Source organism: Limulus polyphemus, unplaced genomic scaffold (genome assembly GCF_000517525.1).
Source record: "Limulus polyphemus unplaced genomic scaffold, Limulus_polyphemus-2.1.2 Scaffold190, whole genome shotgun sequence".
In the NCBI taxonomy this organism is placed as follows: Eukaryota; Metazoa; Arthropoda; class Merostomata; order Xiphosura; family Limulidae; genus Limulus; species Limulus polyphemus.
The window spans coordinates 236,186-256,245 of record NW_013665800.1 but is presented as its reverse complement, the minus strand read 5'-3'; the positions used below and the strand labels follow the sequence as shown (position 1 = coordinate 256,245).

General features: G+C 32.1%; 1 pseudogene; it reads right to left on the bottom strand.

Annotated features, from left to right (window-relative positions):
* The window catches only part of LOC106478214, a 93,285-nt pseudogene extending 77,309 nt beyond the window's left edge, over positions 1 to 15,976 (bottom strand).
* Positions 15,977 to 20,060: the final 4,084 nt, after the last annotated feature.

Below are 20,060 nucleotides of genomic sequence, written 5' to 3'. Positions count from 1 at the left end.
CCCCTCTCCACGTTCAGGAATCCACGTCGAGGGGCAAACGTAGAGAGGTGCCAACAAACCACAACATGTCAGTAGGTAAAGGCTATGTCGGGGACAAGAAAGTGAAGCTCCTACAAGACATTGGATGCATTAATGCAGCAGTGAGAACTAGTCTAGTGATGGAACAGTGAGAAAGTTTTCCACAGCAAAAATAAAGGTGGACACTCCATATTATGTGGGAGGCCTTGAGGCACCCATCTATAGCTTGGTGATTGGAAATATACCAGAAAGTAGAAGTTTGGAAGAACCAGACAGAAAGATGTTAGATGAAGCATCTGCAGTCACCACTAGAGCTCAAGAAAGAAGAGCAAGCAAGACATCAAGTCCATGCAAGTATCAAAAGGTGACATCCAGAATGTGGGTCTGCAGGAACTGAAGAAAGCACAGAAGAAAGATCCTTCAGTGCAGAAACTTTGGGAGTGCCAAGGAGAAAGTTGAGCACAAAACAAAGGGGAAAGAGACTTACACAATAGAGAACCAGAAGGAAGTGTTGTACCTGATCTATCAAGGCAGTCATGCTGGAGAAGTTAAACAGACCATAGTATCAACAGAATACTAGACTAAAGTGGTGAAGTTGGCTCATGATTCTACTGTGGGAATACACATAGGAGCAAAAAAGACAGCTGACAGAATCACCAGCAATTTCCATTGGCCAGGTGTCAATGGAGATGTGACAAGATTCTGTAGGTTATGTGACATCTGCCAAAGGACGATAACTAAAGGGAAGGTTGCAAAGGTTCCACTGGATGAGATGCCTCTCATAGAAGAGCCGTTCAGAAGAGTAATTGTGGCCTTGATCAGGCCATTAGACCCTGTTTCTCACAAGGGCAGCTGGTATGTGCTGAAAGTAATTGGCTATGCAATATGTTATCCAAAAGCCATAGCACTGCCAAAGGTAGAGACAGAGAGAGTTGCAGAAGCCCTCCTGGAAGTGTTCTGCAGAGTGACAGAGGGACCCAGTTTTACTTCAGAACTGATGCAAGCGGTATGCAGACTCATCAGTACTAGGCAGCTCATTACCACCCTGTACAACCCTAAATGTAATGGACTTTGTGAGAGAGTCAATGTAATCTTAAATAGTAAGTTGAAAAAGATGTGGCAAGAGAAATCATGTGACTTGGAAGAGGTACTTGCAAGCAAGTACAGGATTTTCATCCTTTGAGTTACTATACAGAAGAACAGTATGAGGTCTGATGCAGATACTGAAAGAGCTATGGACAGGAGAAGAAGAGTCAGAAGTAGGGAACACATACCAGCACGTGTTAGACCTCAGAAACTGACTGGCAGAGACCTGTCAACTCGTTCGAGAGAGATTGTACGCAGTTCAACTCGTTCGAGAGAGATTGTACGCAGTTCAATGTAGTCAGAAGTACTTCTCTGACAAGAAGGACGAAGATCAACGTTTAAAGGTCAGACAGAAGGTCTTAGTTCTGCTGCCCAGAGGTAACATTAAACTCACCCTGCAGTCGAAAGAACCTTCTGAAGTACAAAAGAAGTTCTCAACAGACTAACTGGCGCATCATTCTTCTTTCACAAACAACATCAGTCTTCGAGCTTTATCTCAGGGTCGTGGGGCAGCCACTATACTTGGGTTCCAGTTTTTCTGTAGTAACACCATTTTTTGTTTCAGAGATTGAAACTAAAACCACTCTGCTTTAACTATTGCCAGCAATATACTTTTTAACAACTCAAACTACCACAGAGTGTCCCTTAATTTTATTTGCAGTCAAAGGTCAAAATAAGAATCCAAAGTTATTTTTCGTTTATTTATCTATACAGTTACAACAAGTTTGATACTTGTTCACCCTGATCACTCAAGCTGAAGTAATACAATTAAATTTTATATATATATTTGTTTTGTGACTGTCGTGAGGGTGGCAATCTATAAATATGAAAACAGTTTAGTCTCTGAGTTTACAAGTGTGTGAAACCTTGAAACTATATTCTTGTGTTTAATTTTAATTTTTGAAGCATGACAGAAAAAAAAGGCACAGCATTTACTACAAGTTTTTACAATCCTTTTGAAGTCAACAAAACAACAGCCACTAGTATATACTTATTGATTGTCTATATTTTTAGTCAATAATTTTACAAACCAGTTGTATACACACACACACACACACAAAATCATATGTATTTAACTTTGGTGTAAACAGATCGAGCAGATGCATGTGTATGAACCACACCTAAGATTTTCTATATACACATATTCATATGTTTTTTTAACAATACAATATTACTGTCTTACACATATCTCCCTTCTAGTTTATAATTTTTTTTAATATGTGTGAAATAATGTACAAAGTACAGAGAATAAAAAACTTACACTCTGAAGAACTTTTGGTCCTCTATACAATCCACAGCATGGAGTAAAATTAAGTTTCCAATGGTTGTGTGACTTAAAAGTATAAAATGTTGACTGTATAGGTTGTAATATATACACCATTGTTATAGAACAGGAAAAGCACAAAAATAACTGCTGTTACACAACATTCAAACCTCAACTGAAGAGATTCCACTTAGCACCCTACAAAGTGCACTAATCTAATTATTATCAGTGAGGACTTGGTACAGAACCTGCCCTACATTTGCCTAAACTATGCAATCTTTTAAACGTTAGAGCTACACTCCAGTAAAATTAGGCAATCCATCAGTAAAAAATCATCTAGATGAGAAGACATTCTTTTCACACATAACAGATTAGATCAGCTGACTTACATAAGCTTAATGGTATATTATTTGTGAGTTTACTTAAAGTACATCTCACCCCCACCGCTTTACTATACAGCTGCAAGAAAGTTGTTTCAGAATACAGTAGATGTGTTTGTGCAGCTACATGTGCTCTTTTACCATGTCTGTCTATTTCATCAAGGTCTTTACTTCACCTTCTATTTCATATACACAACAAGTTTACAAAAGAACCTATAGAAGTTTGGATATTCCCCCTTTCACCCCCACCCCATACACTCCATGAAGCCATTGGACAATAATTTATTAAAACCAGCTTGCTATGACTTCAGGGATTTCAGAGGCACAAGACCAGTCATATTAGCAGAGCCAACCTTTGATGTAAGCCGTAGTTAACAAGGGAAAATACTTTCTTTATATGTTGAGATTAAATATTTGTATCCAGGTGTTCTAAGAAGGTTATCAAAACGTTGTCTTCAGTAATAATTATTCTATTCAAGAACCACTTAAGCTTACTATAGTTAACAAGATAATGGAAAATATTATTTTTTTTATATGTTGAGACTAAATATTTGCATTCAAGTTCTTCTGCAAAAGATTAACAAAATGTGTTTATTAAATACATTAATTCTATTTAAGAATCATTTAAGCTTACTGCAGTTAACAAGTTAAGGGAAAATATCATTGTGCTTATATGTTGAGGCTAAATATGTCTATACAGGTGTTCAAAACAAGTTAACAAAATATGTCTTGAATATACTTATTCTACTTAAGAACCACTGAAGTTTAAATATAATATACATTTTAGTAAACATAATCACCTGGTTAATATCTTGTATTCGTAGAAGTAATTTGTAGAATGCCAATATTTCCAATTATATGCTATTAAAACTCTGAAGTTGATGTTTCAGTTATCACAGAGTTTCACAAATTCCTTCGTCCTCACGGACATCAAGTCAGAGATTGTCACAGTTCAACATGTCTTTTAATACTGTCTGACCTTTGGTCTGGCATATTTTCAAGTAGACTTACTATAAGTTTGCTAGAATAAGTTGAGTTTCTGTAATTTTCATGGTTATTTTCAGATAATTCTTCCAGGCCATTTATTCATCTCTTTCCCTCAAGACTGCAGTATATGCTTTTTCTCTCTCTATAGAAATAAATGTTATGTTTCCCATGATTAGCTGATGATTTTGAATGCGGCCAATGAGATTAATGATAAGAAAACTCACTGTAATCAGAATATGAATACAATTAATATCTGAATTGAATTGTTTTGCTTTGTCTTTTCAAGTATTCTGTGTTATTACTACACCCAGGCTGCAATCTGATGATTAGCATTGCTTATTAAAACAAAAAATATTCTATAATATCAATTATATTATTTGATCCACCAAATTTTCAATAACTGGTAGACCTACTGTCCAACAGAACTTTTACACTTTTATGAAACTTATATCATCTGGATGTGTTAATGCTTTGAACAATAATTTGAAAACAAGAGCCAGAAATAACAGAACATCAAAAACATCTCTATCATGTATTAGCAGCTTCAGTTTATTGAAATTTATGTAGTTGCAAGTTCAGAAATTATCATCTGAAACCTAAACCATTACAAGGCAAAGTACTGTTCTACAGCCATCAAATTTAACCTTTTGTTAAGAGACTGATTATGTGCTTGATAAATCATAACACTTCACTATTATAACTCTGATGGAAGCTCACACCTTACACTGAAGCTTTACTTGTCTGTTCTGTGTATGCTTTGCTTCTCCCTTTCAGCCTAACAATTGACATCTCTCTGTTTATCTATCAATCTAGTCAGTTCCTGGCCTTAACTTGTCAATAATGTTATCTTCATCATGACATCAGTGTATCAGGGCATTGACACTATTCGACTATTTACTTTATTCATACAAATCTTACTTGAAGTTAGCTACAATTATGTAAACTAACAAAAACTACTTTTTTTTCTTTGTAAATTGAGACTGGTTAATCTTGCACTATGAAAGGAGTATTGACTTGGGAAGAGACTTTGGATTCATTTATATCCTATAAGGCCCTATAATATTGCTCCTCCTTTTAACTTGACCTTTGATCTTTGAAACTAAACTGAGCTTATTATTGCTCTCTTGAGCTAAAGTATGTGCAGTATAAATTCTAATATCTACTGAAATATATCTAGAATTTCTAAACATATATCATATAATTTTTTTATAAATGGATGCAGCTTAAAAATAAACTGTAACAACCATGCCACAGAATGAAATCCACCAGGGTGCTCTTGCATGCACTCTTGTAATACACTTAAAACATTAACAACTTATCTCACAACCACAGGACTGTTGTATGTCACATGTCAACATATGGACAAAAAAAAAGTAAGACAGTTGTATGTCACTTTTGATATAATTATAAATACTGTTGGAATGGTGTACATGGTACAATGTTAATATGAAATGATAGCTGGCTTCTAGTTATCAAGTCAAGAACTTTACAGCAAAGAGTTTTAACATTTTATGAATTTAATTCCTATCTAAGTATCCTATGATGCACAAGCTGGAAAATTATGTCACATTAGATTCACTGTAAACTACTAATACATCAAAATGAAAGAAGAAAGCAGATCAAGATATTTTTGTAAAAGAAAAAAAAATTAACAGGATTTTTTTTTACAATATTTCAGAAAGTAAGAGCCTAAAATAAGTTGTCTAAAATAAGCTCTACAACTTATTCTTATTATGCCTACTGTTCAGTTCTGAATATCTATGGTAATATTTTGCTCAGACTCACTATATATGTATGTTTTTACACCAATGACTACTTACTTGATACATTATCCTTGCCATAAAAAATAAAATATATATAGAAAAATTTCTTGAGAAAACACTAAAAGCACACTAAACTATTCCTTTTTTTATGATCATGTTCAAATGATAAGCTCAATAACAGATTACATGTACATATTAAGTACTTGGGTTCAACTGTTAAAAGTTAGAGAAAATATGTCAAGTATAAATAAAAGTTAATGACAGTTCCTACAGACATTCCTTAGTATGATTTTTTATGTTCTGGTGTAAACAAAAACTTACTGTAAATATAGACAGGGTTGAAGACATTATATCAAAATGATTTTGAACATGCAAATAAGCAAGTCATGTGATAACCATGTATCAGAATAACATTTTAACATTGGCTGTTTGAGTAGGGTATGTAACAGCCCTTTCCAATGCCAAATATTCATATACTCATATCATAAATATTTGTTCAGCTCAGGGATTTAGAATTTCCAAAAGGGGGATACTCCTTGTACTTGATAGCAATAGAAAAACAAAGGAAAATGGATAAACATGGGGTATCAACACCATCTAGAAAGAGACCTGCAATAAGTCATACCCTAGCCAGGGTAAGCAAATTGTGGTGTCTGGTAACAGGTAAGAATCTACCTACATAAAGGTCAGATTAAAAGCCATCCACATGCTCTAAGCAACAGTGAACAACATAAGGATCTATATTTGGAAACAAGACCACTTGCATACCTCAAGCAGCTGGAGAATGAAACAGGTATTCATACTATTTCATGTTAGGCAAGTTGCCAGACACAGTGCTTATTAATTTCTGCTGGAAAAAACTGTTTAAGTTAGCTCTAAGAAATCTTCATCCTCTTACGAGATGGATTATGGGAAGTAAGAAGTGGTTTACTTCAGAAATGACAGGCTTTAAAAATAAGCCTTTGGTAATAGAAAATCAACTGCAGGGCTTTTCTCAAGATGCACGGTTTTCAAACAGAACACAACCAGACATGGCAACATGGACTGTATTGATGTAGGTAGGTTCCAAAATCATTATAAAATAATGTACCTAACCCCCTCTACAACTATATTTGGTCATTTGATATGCATACTTTAACCAGTTTATTATTTCCTTTCATTGTCTTTGTATTTAGTACATGTTAGAAGGCCTTACAATAATTTTTACAACAAATACTTACAGGTAAATAAAGTTTATATGGCACACAAAAACAGTTCAAAATGTGCAATTTCTTGATATAAACTACGTTAAACATCCAGAGCTCTGAAGTATTTTTTATATTATTTTCAAGTTTGCTTTGGGACACATCTAAGGAAAGCATCCTTCAATTCATTTTGAGCAATGAAGCCTTCTTCTTTATTGTAGAACCAAGCCTGTTTTGATCATATAACTATGATGAAATTATCCCTGTAATACTTGAAACTACACAAACTGTGACTTAATAAAGAAATTTTGCATGCCTACTACAATGATTAAGTATGAGTTACTAAGATACCATGAACAACTAAATATAAAAGCATTAAATGCATATCTATTTGTGTATATAAACAATACAAATTAATAAACCACACTCTAAAAAAGCAGTTATGGTTTTTGTCCCTCTCGCTCAACTGTTATGAAGTGTATGTGTTTACCACATAATCTATAAATACATGATATACATACAACTTGGAACATCATTTAAAATTAATAATAATAAAAGTCTTCTCCTAGCCACAATGCAGGAAAAGATAAGAATATTTGTTTGTTAAATTTGAAAGTGTGTTATTACATTTGTAGTTAATGTTACACAGAATGTGGTTAACATTAATCACTTTGATGTGTTAGTTAACAATGTACTTATTTTAATAATTCTTAAACTATCATAAGTTTTAACTAACTCTAATATTGTCCAATCAAATGAATAACACTCCCACTTCCAATTCTAAGGTCTTGGGTTCGTATCTCAAACAGCTCTTGCTTTAGATATACAGCTTAAGAAGTTAGTAACCAAAATGCAGTGTTAGGGTTAGTGAAAAAATAAAAGTTTGATTACTAGGAAGATTATAAAAAAAGAGAGTTAACTAACAAGACAAGATAATTGTAGGCTGCTAATTCCTGTTAACAATGCTTAATAATCATTTGTCAAAAATACCTTATATTAGTTACTTTATATAGTGCTATTTGTTGGATCGACTCTAGTACTGATCAATTTAGATTCTCATACACATGCATTCTGATATTCTTTTGATTCACACTTCATCACCCTGTATTGTATCACATTTTATATTGCTATATATAGGTTCTTCTGTTAACTTTCTATAAAAGATCTTTTCAAAGTTTTTAAAACAAATGTTATATTTGAAAGTATTCCCAAAATCATTCCTTAAGAGATTTATAATTTTACCCCAACTACTCTATTCATACAAAGTGAATCGCTCAAGCTCAATTACTAAAAAAAAATATATATATATATGATTAGTAGTAGTGATATGCAGTACTGCAGCTTGTAGGCTAACTTGCAATGTAGATGACTGATCATTTTCACTTAGGTACTTAATTAACATGTTTTTTCATGAGACGATGGCAGTCAAGTACAGATCTCGCTAAAGACCTGGCTTTAAATGCAGATGTGAATATTAACTTTGGAGAACAGTAAGATAAACATAAGCATAAAGTTGCATGAAAATTGCTAAGAAGAGGTAACAAAACTAAAAAGTTGAAATGAGTGGAATGAGCAAAGCTGGAGATATGTGCTCTTTACAAAGTACATCAAGTTAAAATTTTTGGCAAGAACCAAAGAAAGTTTGTTTGATTACAGAGAGTAAAATGATAGCATAGTCAATTTACAATATCTATAGGGAAGCTCTAAGAAATCACTACAAGCTTGGGATTTAATATCAACCAATGGTGTTGGTGATTTGCACAAAACTGATGTCACTTTGACTGTTGATAAGTACAGACAGATTCTGATCCATCACACCATTCCATCAGGAATACAACTTATATGGTGGGAATTCATCTTCTAGTAAGACAATGATCTCAAGTGCACAGCAAATGTAATGAAGCAATATCTTAGTGACAAAGAGGCCAATGAATGCTCACAACCATGGCTTGGCCTTCACAAAGAAACAGTGTGAACATTCTTGAAGCTACATAGGCTTATGTACAAACTGATAAGGTCAAAAGGTTCATACAACTTTATTTTTCTTTCGTATTTTCTGTGATAATATTTTATATCATTAATATATTTACCACTTACTTGCCATTACTGTTGTTTGTGGCTTTTTTTATTTGTATTATTGTTCGAGTGTTTAATGCAATGATTACAAGTTTTTAAATTACCCTAGTATTAGTAATTTAACTGAAACCTCAACATTACTTTACCAAATCATAAGCTATAACAATTACAACTACACATAAAAAATGAGACTGGTATTACAGTTTCAGAAAAATAGGAATGAGTGCCTTATTTAGAAAAATCTTTAACAGCTCCAGAAAAAAAGATTGTAACTTGTAATAAGATATTAAGCTATCCAATTACAACAGACATCCAATGTACTAGACTAGGCAGGTGCCACATTTAAACATGTAATATAATCCATTTTCTTAACTTCTGAATTAACCAAACATGAGTAGCTTTAATAACTAAAACTCATTAATCATTTTTAATGACACTAAATACTCCACAAATGCTATTACTCTAAACACTGTGAAACAGAGAAATCATTGCAAAGATTTGAATTTTGATACTTCTTTGTTGTCATTATTTATTTTTACACTAGTTTCAACTTTCAAGCATTAACATATACTTACAATATATAAACTGATTCTTAAGCATTACAGATGTTTTATACATTGTAATTAGCATGATTTTGATTCACCACTGCTTAAACCTGTACAAGTATGTCATAAGATCAGTGAAACACCAGTAAAAACATGTAACAAAACCTAATGAAGATATATGTTCTTCATACAAGCTGGGTCAATCAAGAGAAAATATCAGGGTACAAAGTTCTTGACCTTAGTGCTTAGAAGTTATTCAGTATGGTGACCATCAACATTCATGAATACAAGGTTTGTGATATAAAAAAAGAAAAAATTCTAAACAGTTGAAGCACAAGTACTATTCAATTTATGCCTAATGTTATGTTTTTTTAATCAAAAACGTTCTTCCAGTTTATTGCAATGCACAAAATACTAATTTTTACCAAAATTCATAAATGTTTGATGTTTGTTCTTGATGTTCCCATTGGGCATTTTATTTAAACAACACTTTTAAAATTGACAAAAAAGATTTATGTTTACTTATATTTTATTTTATCATTTAATTTAGCAGGAATTATTTTTGATTTTATTATGCATTTGATATTCATCTAAAACAATCTAAGACTTATAATAAACTCTGTGCTTTTGAAGACAAAGTGAAACTTCATTTTAAATGTTAATTGGCATTTCCAAAATTTTATGATCATAATACAGTTACATTTTTAAAACTAACAGTTTCCAAAACAATTTATGAAATAAATATATACACTTAAAATATTAGTTGAACGTAACAAAAACTTGATAATGTAACATAATGTTTTCGGACAACATGGGACCTATTGGCTCATCTCAGCTGTCCCATCCTCTAAGCTAAAGTAAAACTATCAATAAATAGATTTAAAAAAGAAATCTTAAAGCTAGCCCTTATCATTCATATACTTATAAGCTTACTCTTAACATCACTTAAATTTACTGCCTCCACAACATCCGTTGGCAACCCATTCCAAAGGCCAATGACCCTGATAGAAAAATAAAACTGTCTTAGTCAAAGATGACTCCTACCGTGCCAAAATTTATGTGTCCACTAGTCCTATTATTCTCACTGTTAAGAATGAAAAAATATGATGCATCAACACTATCAATTCCCTTTACAATCTTAAACATTTCAATCAGATCCCCTCTAACTCTTCTTTTTCCAACAGAAAACAATTTCAGAGATCTTAATCTCTCCTCATATGACAACCCCTCCATCTCAGGCACTATTCTAATAACTCTCTTCTGAACCATTTCCAACAATTCAATGTCCTTCCTAAAGTAAGGAGCCCAAGACTGAACATAATACTCCAAATGTGGCCCAACGAATGACCTATACAATGAAATTATAACCTCGTTAGACTTGTATTCAGTATTTCTGTAGATACAACCTAAAATCCTACTTGCCCTACCACTAGCAACTGTACACTGCTTGTTTTACTTAAGAGATTGATCAACTATTACATCAAGATCCCTTTCTTTCATGACACTGTTAAGGATATTCCCATCCAAATTATACTTATAATTCCAATTATGATAACCCAAATGCATTATATTGCATTTATTATAATTAAAACCCATTTGTCATTTATTTACCCAACTCACTAAATGATCCAAATCCTTTTGTAAATCAGCAGCAACCTCTTCACAGCTAGCAACACCCAAGACCTTATTAATATTATCTGTAAATTTAAGTAATTTATTGACTATCCCTTCATCTATGTCATTGATATAAATCAAAAAGAGCAAAGGTCCTAAAACTGAGCCCTGAGGTACCTCACTTGTGACATTAACCCATTAACTGCTGCAGGAGCAGCTCAGTTGCCATTTTCTGACTCACAGATAAAACTGAGTTGTCATCAATCACAATAAAACGGTAATTATTGTCATTCGCATAGAGTAATAGTTATATATGTGTGACTGACGGATATTTCAGTCATTCGCATCTCAGCCATACAACTTCAATGACGGAAATATCCGTCATTCGCAGTTAATGGGTTAATCTAGTTTGACTGAACTCCATTTGTAACAACCCTATGCTTTCTTCCATCCAGCTACTTTTCTATCCAATTTACTAAATTATCCCCACACCTATAGAGAAAATTGTATTTACAAGTCTTTTATGTGGCACCTTGTCAGATGCTTTCCGAAAATCAAGATACACCAAAACTACACCCTTACCCTCATCTACATAAGCAGTAACCTTTTCAAAGAATGTCAAAAGATTTGTAAGGCAAGATTTTTCCCTTAGAGAAATGATGTTGGCTATCAAACAAAATTCTAAACTTTGTTAAATGGCTTTGCATAACATCTTTTTATCAGACTTTCCAAAACTTTTTCCATAACTGATATAAGACCAATAGGCCTATAAATACTGGGACAATTTTTATCACCTCCTTTGTCATCACAGCCAGATGAAATTGGTATTTGAAGATTATTATTCAATGACAATGCTACCCTTGCTTTAAGTTTAAGTACTTTATTTTAAAACAAGAAAACTTAATGTTTTCAGTGATTACGTAAAAATTTAAAGGGAAACTATATCAGAGGTCCTTAGGAGTATTTTTGTTATTAGAAATAACTCAGTATACTTATTCTGGAAACATATAATTTTCTAAAAGTGACAAAACAAATTAAATAAATTTTAATTTGTGTCTTTGCCACATCTAAAATGTTTGTCTTTTGCTTTGCACAAGACCAGATTACAAGTAAATACATTTTCTGAGAAATAAATATTCATTCTTCAATTCTGAAATCCTGTTTCTAAATTATACTTTTGCAAATTACTCCTTAATTCTAATATTTTACAAATAATAATAATATAGGAGCTTCACTCTTCATACACAGATGTATAGCCTTTTATGATGTTCTTATGCAATTCTAACTATTTCAGAACAGTTAACAGCCAAGAGACATAAAATATTCTATACATCATGTAGAACTTAACACAGTTTAGCTTGCCCATTAGAGTGAACTTTTTTAACCTACTAAATTTTATTTCATTTATAGTTACTGAACTGTGTTCTACAAGTAAGTGTGTGAAGTGTCACAACATTAATAAATACAAAAAGAAAAACAGAAAAAAAACATTAATCTGATTATGATGTAGACATTTTAATATATTGTACTTTCTGGACTATATTTTAGAATACTCAGTGAACAATGCAAATAGATTCAATAATACTTTTAAGTTCTTCGGAGCACATACATTCTAATGTTTAAACTATTAAACAGCCTATTGAAACAATTTTTTTTTATGCATTACAGTTTTTGTGCCCTCAAAACCTTGATTTGGTTTTGAAACAAGCAATAAATTTCACTTTTACCTCAAAAACTTTTGTCAAATGTGTCTACATTTTGGCACATATTTCAGTAAAATTTCTCACAAATATTTTTATTTCAAATTTCCTAATGTATATTTGCTTCTAACCTAAAAGCTGGATTTGGCCATGACTTAGTTATGTACCTGATATAAAACATACACATACATGTATGAATCAGAAGGTTACAAAAAAAAACATTCTGCCCACCTAGATTATCAGTTAGCCTTTTGAAAACCCTACAGCTTTCTTAGTCATCACTGCCTTTCTGACAAATGCTTCAGGCTACTCTCAATAGTCACACATTGTCTTTTCTTTCCACAGTGAAAACATTTTTCTCAGACATCAAATGTATTCTTAACTTACCATAGATGCATGATTCAATATTGAAATGTATTTTCTATATTTTTGATCATTCGTTAAAACTGAGATACTTCCAAATCAAAAATAAAGTTTTATTAGTTTCCTCAGCTTTAACCAGTAATTTTATTCATCAGAAAACATAGAAACCTTACAACTTGTATTTCTATCAGTATTATCAAGGAATACAATGAACAAAAGGTATTAAAAACTGGCTATGAGGAATTCCAACAGCAAGGTTTATCCTGTTATAAAGATGAGTAATTTTACCATCACACAAAATTAAACCTCCAGGCTATTTTCAATTACACATTGTTCTTTCCCTACACAATAAGACCATTCTTCTCACACATAAAGTATGCTATTTTTTAAGTTAACTTATCATAAATGCACTATTAAAAATTTAATGAGTTTATTTTGGACTTATTTTGTTCATAATTGATGCTGATAACTTCAATTATTCATATATAAAAAATATGAAAGATCATTATGCCACACAGACCTATACTGCTAAAAGCCACTTACATTATCAATGTTTACTGAATTATTTAGAAAGAAAACGAAGAATATAATAATAGAAAGTGACAACTAGGTGTTTTAGTCAATGATAGTTCTATGAAAAAATTACATGTTTATAGAACACAATTTCTATGGTTAAAAAAAAAGAATCTCCTAGATTACAGTGTCATCAGACAAAATTAACATACTTAACACAACTAGGGATTGTAACAATGAGTTCTCCATGATAATTGTTCTATCAATAGAGGAATTTTAGTAACATGACATATGGACAAAGAGGAACCATTTTATCCTTCAAGGCTGTTCCTGTTCATACTCCCCAAGAAAAAGTAAAAACCTAAAACCCACCCTTAATTTTTAAGGAAATTATCAATTCCCCATTTTAAACTCCTGTAAAATACTGGCTTCCACTACTGCAGTACTTTACATTCCATAAGCTAATCACCCTGTTAGAAAAATCAAGCTTTATTTTCCAAATCTTAAACTTGTGTTCTCTTGATTTAAATTCTTCAGAATATAATTAACATAAAGTAATTCAGTGGCCTTTATCTTATCATTCTGCCAGATAATCTCAACAAGATCACCTCTTACCCTCCTTTTCTCAAGAAGAAAATAAGTTCAGATCTTAACCTAATCCCTTCCATCCATGGAATCATTCTAGTAGTCTTCCTCTGAATCTTCCAATTATGTCAATATCATTTCTTAAATAAGGAAACCAAAACTATACCTATTCTTCCATGTGAGGTCTAATTAGTGATCTTTATAAAGAGATAATTACCTTTTTTGACTAATAATTAAATATTTCTATAAATACACACTAAAACTATATTAGCTTTGCTACCAGTAGCAGGGTACCAACTTCAATAGCTGGTGTCACTTATCCATCATTATCCCACATTTCTTTTCTTCAGTGACACTAATGAGTGGGTTCTCATCTATGTTAAACACATAATCCAAATTATAATAACCCAAGTACATTATCTTGCATATACTGTAATTCAAGGTCGTTTTCCAATTATCTGTCCAACTAACCAATTGACCCTACTAAGCCCTAATAGTGACAAAAACTTGAAGTCATCATCTGAGCATATAGCAGTAATTAAAATAATTAATACCATACTGGAAAACAGGAACTGTATTTTAACGTAAATAAAATTACTAGAAATTCATGTAACATTCTTGTTACACCACATCTGTAACAGTAGTATTCTGTTTCAGTTTTTTAATTAAAAAAACTTTTCCAACATGGCAATATTTTTCATATGACAAATAGATGAAAATTGAATGTGCAACAAAAAATAAATTAATCAACCATTGTTCAACCTGCAATATATTCCTTAAATGTATATTAGTTATTGAAGAAATTAATTAAATTTGTATACAAGTAGCTGCATTATACTATTGTGTGTTTCATCAATAATTTCTGTGTAAAAGCCAATCACAGTAAAAATGAATTTATATATTATTATTATTTGGCAGACAACTGAATTTTGGTAAAAAAAACACTCTTTGAAATATAGAATTACTACTTTAATTAATGATATGATATAAAATTAATGATGGAAAAAATTTTACTAACAATATTTTTGTAAACCGTGTTTAAAGAAATTCTAGTTTCATATTACTACAAATTTCAATTCTCCATACAAAAATTTCAATATTTGTGTCAGTACATAAACGATTAAATCTGCAAACATTTTGGTACCTGCTTAATTAAAATTTGCACTTTCTAAAATTATTATTTTTCTCAGAGTTTTATCATAAAAACAAAAACAAAAAAGAACACGCTGTTAGTCACCATGTTCTGGTTTTAGAATGATTATAAGAATTCTGTCCTGTGTTATGCTACAGTTAATACAGTACCACTGCACTACCTAATGAAATAACGAGACAGTATAAAGTGGAATACCACACAGAACCTAGTTAGAGTAATTGATTATACAACATTTAACTTAGATTAGAATAAACTACGACTCTGTACTACAACTAGTAATACTAGTTAATTTATCTTGTCTAATAATAAATATATAACATTTTCAAACCAATATAAACTTTGTAATAAAACTTTTAAAAACCTAAATTCCTTTAGAAATAAAAACATAGTCTATAAATATAAAAGAAAACAATGTCATCTTACATAAAAGCTTAATTTAATCTAATTTAAACTTTAAATTAAAGGGACCCAAGTCTGACCATAACATACCGTTTCATCTCCTTTCTCGTTTTCGCTTGTTTCATCAAATCGAGATTGAGCCTGAGAAGAACTTGGAGACCTCTGAACGGTTACCAATGCCATTTTAAAATAGTAACTACCTTTTAAAACACAATTATGTATCTATAAAATTAAAAAATTTATTGATAAGAAGGATAAAACAGTTGGTTTAATTTTCAGAGAGAATATACGCTTAAGCGACTACCCAACACTAGCTTCGTCCTTTATCGCCATCTTGCCTTCTCCTGAATTATAAAACAAATGCGCATGCGTTTGTTTTGCGACTTCCGTATGACCTTAACAAGATCTCCAGGTTGCTAGGTAACCGTGATTAAAAAGAGTATTACAGCCTAACATTGCGTCATTGGAAACCTCTCGACTCTCTCTCTCTTTTTTATAAATAAATCAAGTATCAAAACATTTATAATAAGTTTATTGCTGGTATTGCTTTAAGGATTTTTATTTCTCTTGAAGTTATTCCAAATAGAAATTGGACAGTTAGAGCAAACGTAAATTTGAAAACGCCTATTCAAGTTTAAATTAATCCAAAACAAGTTAAATAGAACTTTTCATGTGCTGCCATCTGTTTTACAAAGTTTAAAGATTAAAATTTTATACCCGCTTGTAGATTTGTGAAACTTTCAAATTTTCTTTGTTTGAGAGAGAGTGACCGTAATGTTTTTTTTTAATCAGAAGAAACGCCCATAATAACATATGTGTAAAATAAATTGTAAGTCTTTACATGAAAAAAAAATCCAGTTAGTTTCCAAATATACGACAATTGAAAACAACAACAACAAACACGCATTATCAGTCATTAATCTCAAACATTTTATTGACAGTGACAATAATATATATATGATACGTGCATTTAATACATTAAGCTTCAAAATTAAAATAAAGTAATTAACAAATATCATAGAGAAACACAGAACATGTTTAACAGTTCTATACATACTAATCACGGTTGTGGAGTTACAAGTAAATAAAAGTATGGAAAAGTAAACTGTATGAATAAAGAAGGATCATCTCATAGTTAATAGATTGAAAATAAAATAGAATGTTTTTGTAAATCTGAATTAGTTTTTAGATTCTAGGTTAATTTGTAAAGATTTTCCGTGCAGACAAGATAAAGCACTTGAAAAAAGTGTATAATGTAATTCTCCAATGACAGTTAATAATAACAGAAGTATTACTAAAAATAAAGTTTCCATGAATATTATGGAAGACTCTGAAAGGTTAAAGGTTTATCATAATTTTATGAATGATGTAGTTTTCTCTCTTTCTCCCTTGTTTTGTTTTTATTACAAGCCGCAACCAGCAAAACATTTACGGCAGTTTTCATGCCCTGCGCTTGAATTTTCCTTATTCTCTCATTCTCACGCAGGCCATTTGAATTACGCTTTCTTGCAGGCATTGCTTATCAGATCGACAAATCTTTGTCTATTTGAAAACAAATTACGCAGTCTGACAAACAAACTCACGTAGACGTAACTTTATTTAATAAAGCTACACGTAAAGTAAACAATAAAGTATAGTAATTGTATTTATAATAGCTTCCAGGGTAAGAAACAGTTATGAGCATTTAGTATATGACCTGGTTTTACGAACTGAAACAAAGAAACTCAGAAAAACGAAGAATAAAACGCATAGTAGAGAAAAAAGTAGTTAAATGGTGTTTATAGCAGTCTATGAAACCAACCTAAGCTAAATTAGTGCAAAGTAAAATAAATGTAAAATTGAAGTAAAAGTAAACTTAGCTGTATATATAGAAACTCTGCATCATTGTTCACAAAGTGATAAGCATACGGTTTTGAATACGAAATGTGAATGCATATTATAGACCTAAATAAGTCGAGAAAGCCTATAGAAATATAAATTAGTGTAATGTTTATTTTTGTTTAGGAAATTACAGCAGGTTAAGTGTTGTTTATGGGAAATACTTTGCAAATAAAAATATTAATGTTGAAATTGAAGCCTGTCATCACTTAATAACAGTGAAATTGTGCCATCGTGTAGCAAACTCGTTCAATTAAAAAGTTTGACTAAGAAAAACAAATAAGGTCATCCTGAATTGAAAAGCCAATATGCAATGGGAAGGAACTTTCTAACGATATAAGATTTGTAGTATTTGATTGAGCAATTTGCGAGATAAGTTCCGGACAGACAAACACAAGCATATTATTTATATAGTTTTTTTTGTTGAAGAGTCATATTTTATTGTATTTATGACAAAGCTACTAAAGCCATCCGCGACTGTCTTTTAATTTTGTTTGTTTGTTGTTAAGTGCAAAGCTATAGAATGAGCTATCAAAACCAGATTTTTATCATTATAAGTCCTCAGACTTCTATTGTGCCACTGTGAGGGTTGCTTAATTTTGAGCCAGAAGAAAAGCAGTCAATCAACAGCACCCTATCACCTACCTCTTACAATAAGGGATTGACTGTTACTCTTATAATATATCCACAAAGGGGAATATTTTGTGGTTTCGTATGGTTTGAACCAGGCTTACCAGCTTCGAAACCCAGAGTTCTGAAACAGGGTAACCTTCCGCCTGTCAAAGAGCAATGTATGAAAGAAAGAGACGAGAACAAAAAAGTCAGAATAAAGAAAATGCAAGAAACCATAAATCTTCTGTGTATCACGTTTCACAAACTGGAGCCGGAAATTAACCGAGTAAGCTCAGCATGTAAGTTACTTTTAATATTATCATTTGCATACTAAAAGTTATCTCAGAACATCTTGGAAGTAAAAGTATGGCTTTTTGATTTTATTTATATATATTCAATATGCACGTTTGTAAGCACCTACGTAAAATACACATACACGCACTAAACCAACGATCATAAAATGAATTAGTTTTATTGTAAAGCATAATTAAAGCTATTAATTTAGAAGAATAAATTTGTATATATATAAAGCATTACTATGGAATCTTTAAATTTATGTGAACAAGATTTCAGAGACATAGAACATTAGCATGTAGGGTATGCATGGCTTAAACATTACAAAAGTAAATAAGAATTGCAACTTGACTATCATCATAACTACAAATGATTAATTATTCCTGCCGCCCGGGATTTTAAACTAACAATTTAGGTTTCACAATGTATATATTTTTCTTGATGTAGTATCCATAGACTATGGTGATAATTAAGGTGGGAAGTGCCCACCTGGTACTCTTGGACACTGTGCTGAAAATGCATTAATTTTGACTGACTGAACTGTTACCCCTCTGTCAAAACTTAGTACTGTTACGTCTGTGTTCGTTTGTTAATTTTCCGTAGAAATTCCTTCCAAAGAACTTCAGCGATACAAGTCCTTTCTTAAATAACACTATTTTATTCTTTCTCAATTCAACTTTGCAATACACTTAATTTCCAGAGTCACTTTAACTTAAACACACGCTATAATTCACAACGATTCACGCTCGTTACTTACGGTCACTACCGCGCTTGACTCAAATGTCCGTCTCTATCTCTGCCTGTCTGCAATTATCTATGAAGTCACTTCATTTGCCGGCTTATATATACAAAAATAGAGGGCGCGTAGAGAAGACTAGAGTTGCCAGGAACAGACATGATCCTTCTAGAATCTCATGACGTGTTACTAGCGTCACGTGACTTCCGCTGTCGTAACACTGCTCCTTTCTTAGTATTGTTCGTCCCAAACAATAGCCTCTTACATTAAACCAATAGATAATTAACAATAACTTAGTTAAATGGACAGAATTTACAAACACAAAATTAAAATTCAACAAAGTCTCTTAATTTTACAGGACGTATCTTCTTCCGTACTGGTCTCCATCTCGTTGGCTTCTGCTTCACGTGAGGTTAATCTGCTCCATCAGGAAATGTCCTATTATTGGTAACAGTCACATCAGTGGTAATAACTTCATTAAGGGCTTCACTGTTTCCCGTCTCAAAACCAGGTAGAGTTTCTTCTTCGACAGTGGCTTTTTCAGGTGACACGTCTTCAGCATCGTCATTTGTTCCATTGTTCATTTCGTTCCAACTGAAATGTCCTGGACCATGATAACGCCAAAGCCTGTTGGCATGCACCACCTTTGGCTTACCTCACCGACCACATTTGATTCGGAAAGTCACGTCTGAAAGACGATCCATTATGTCATATGGGTCTTCCCATGGAGAGACTTCCCTTTGGTCTTCCTGGGATTGAACAACCACACCTTGTCTCCTGGTACAAAGCTGACTTCATTAGATCTCTTACTATAACATAGCCTCATGGAATCAGCAGACGTTTTCAAGTTTGAACACACTTGATGGTGAATATTATCCATCCTTTCCGATAACACTTTCACGAACACTGA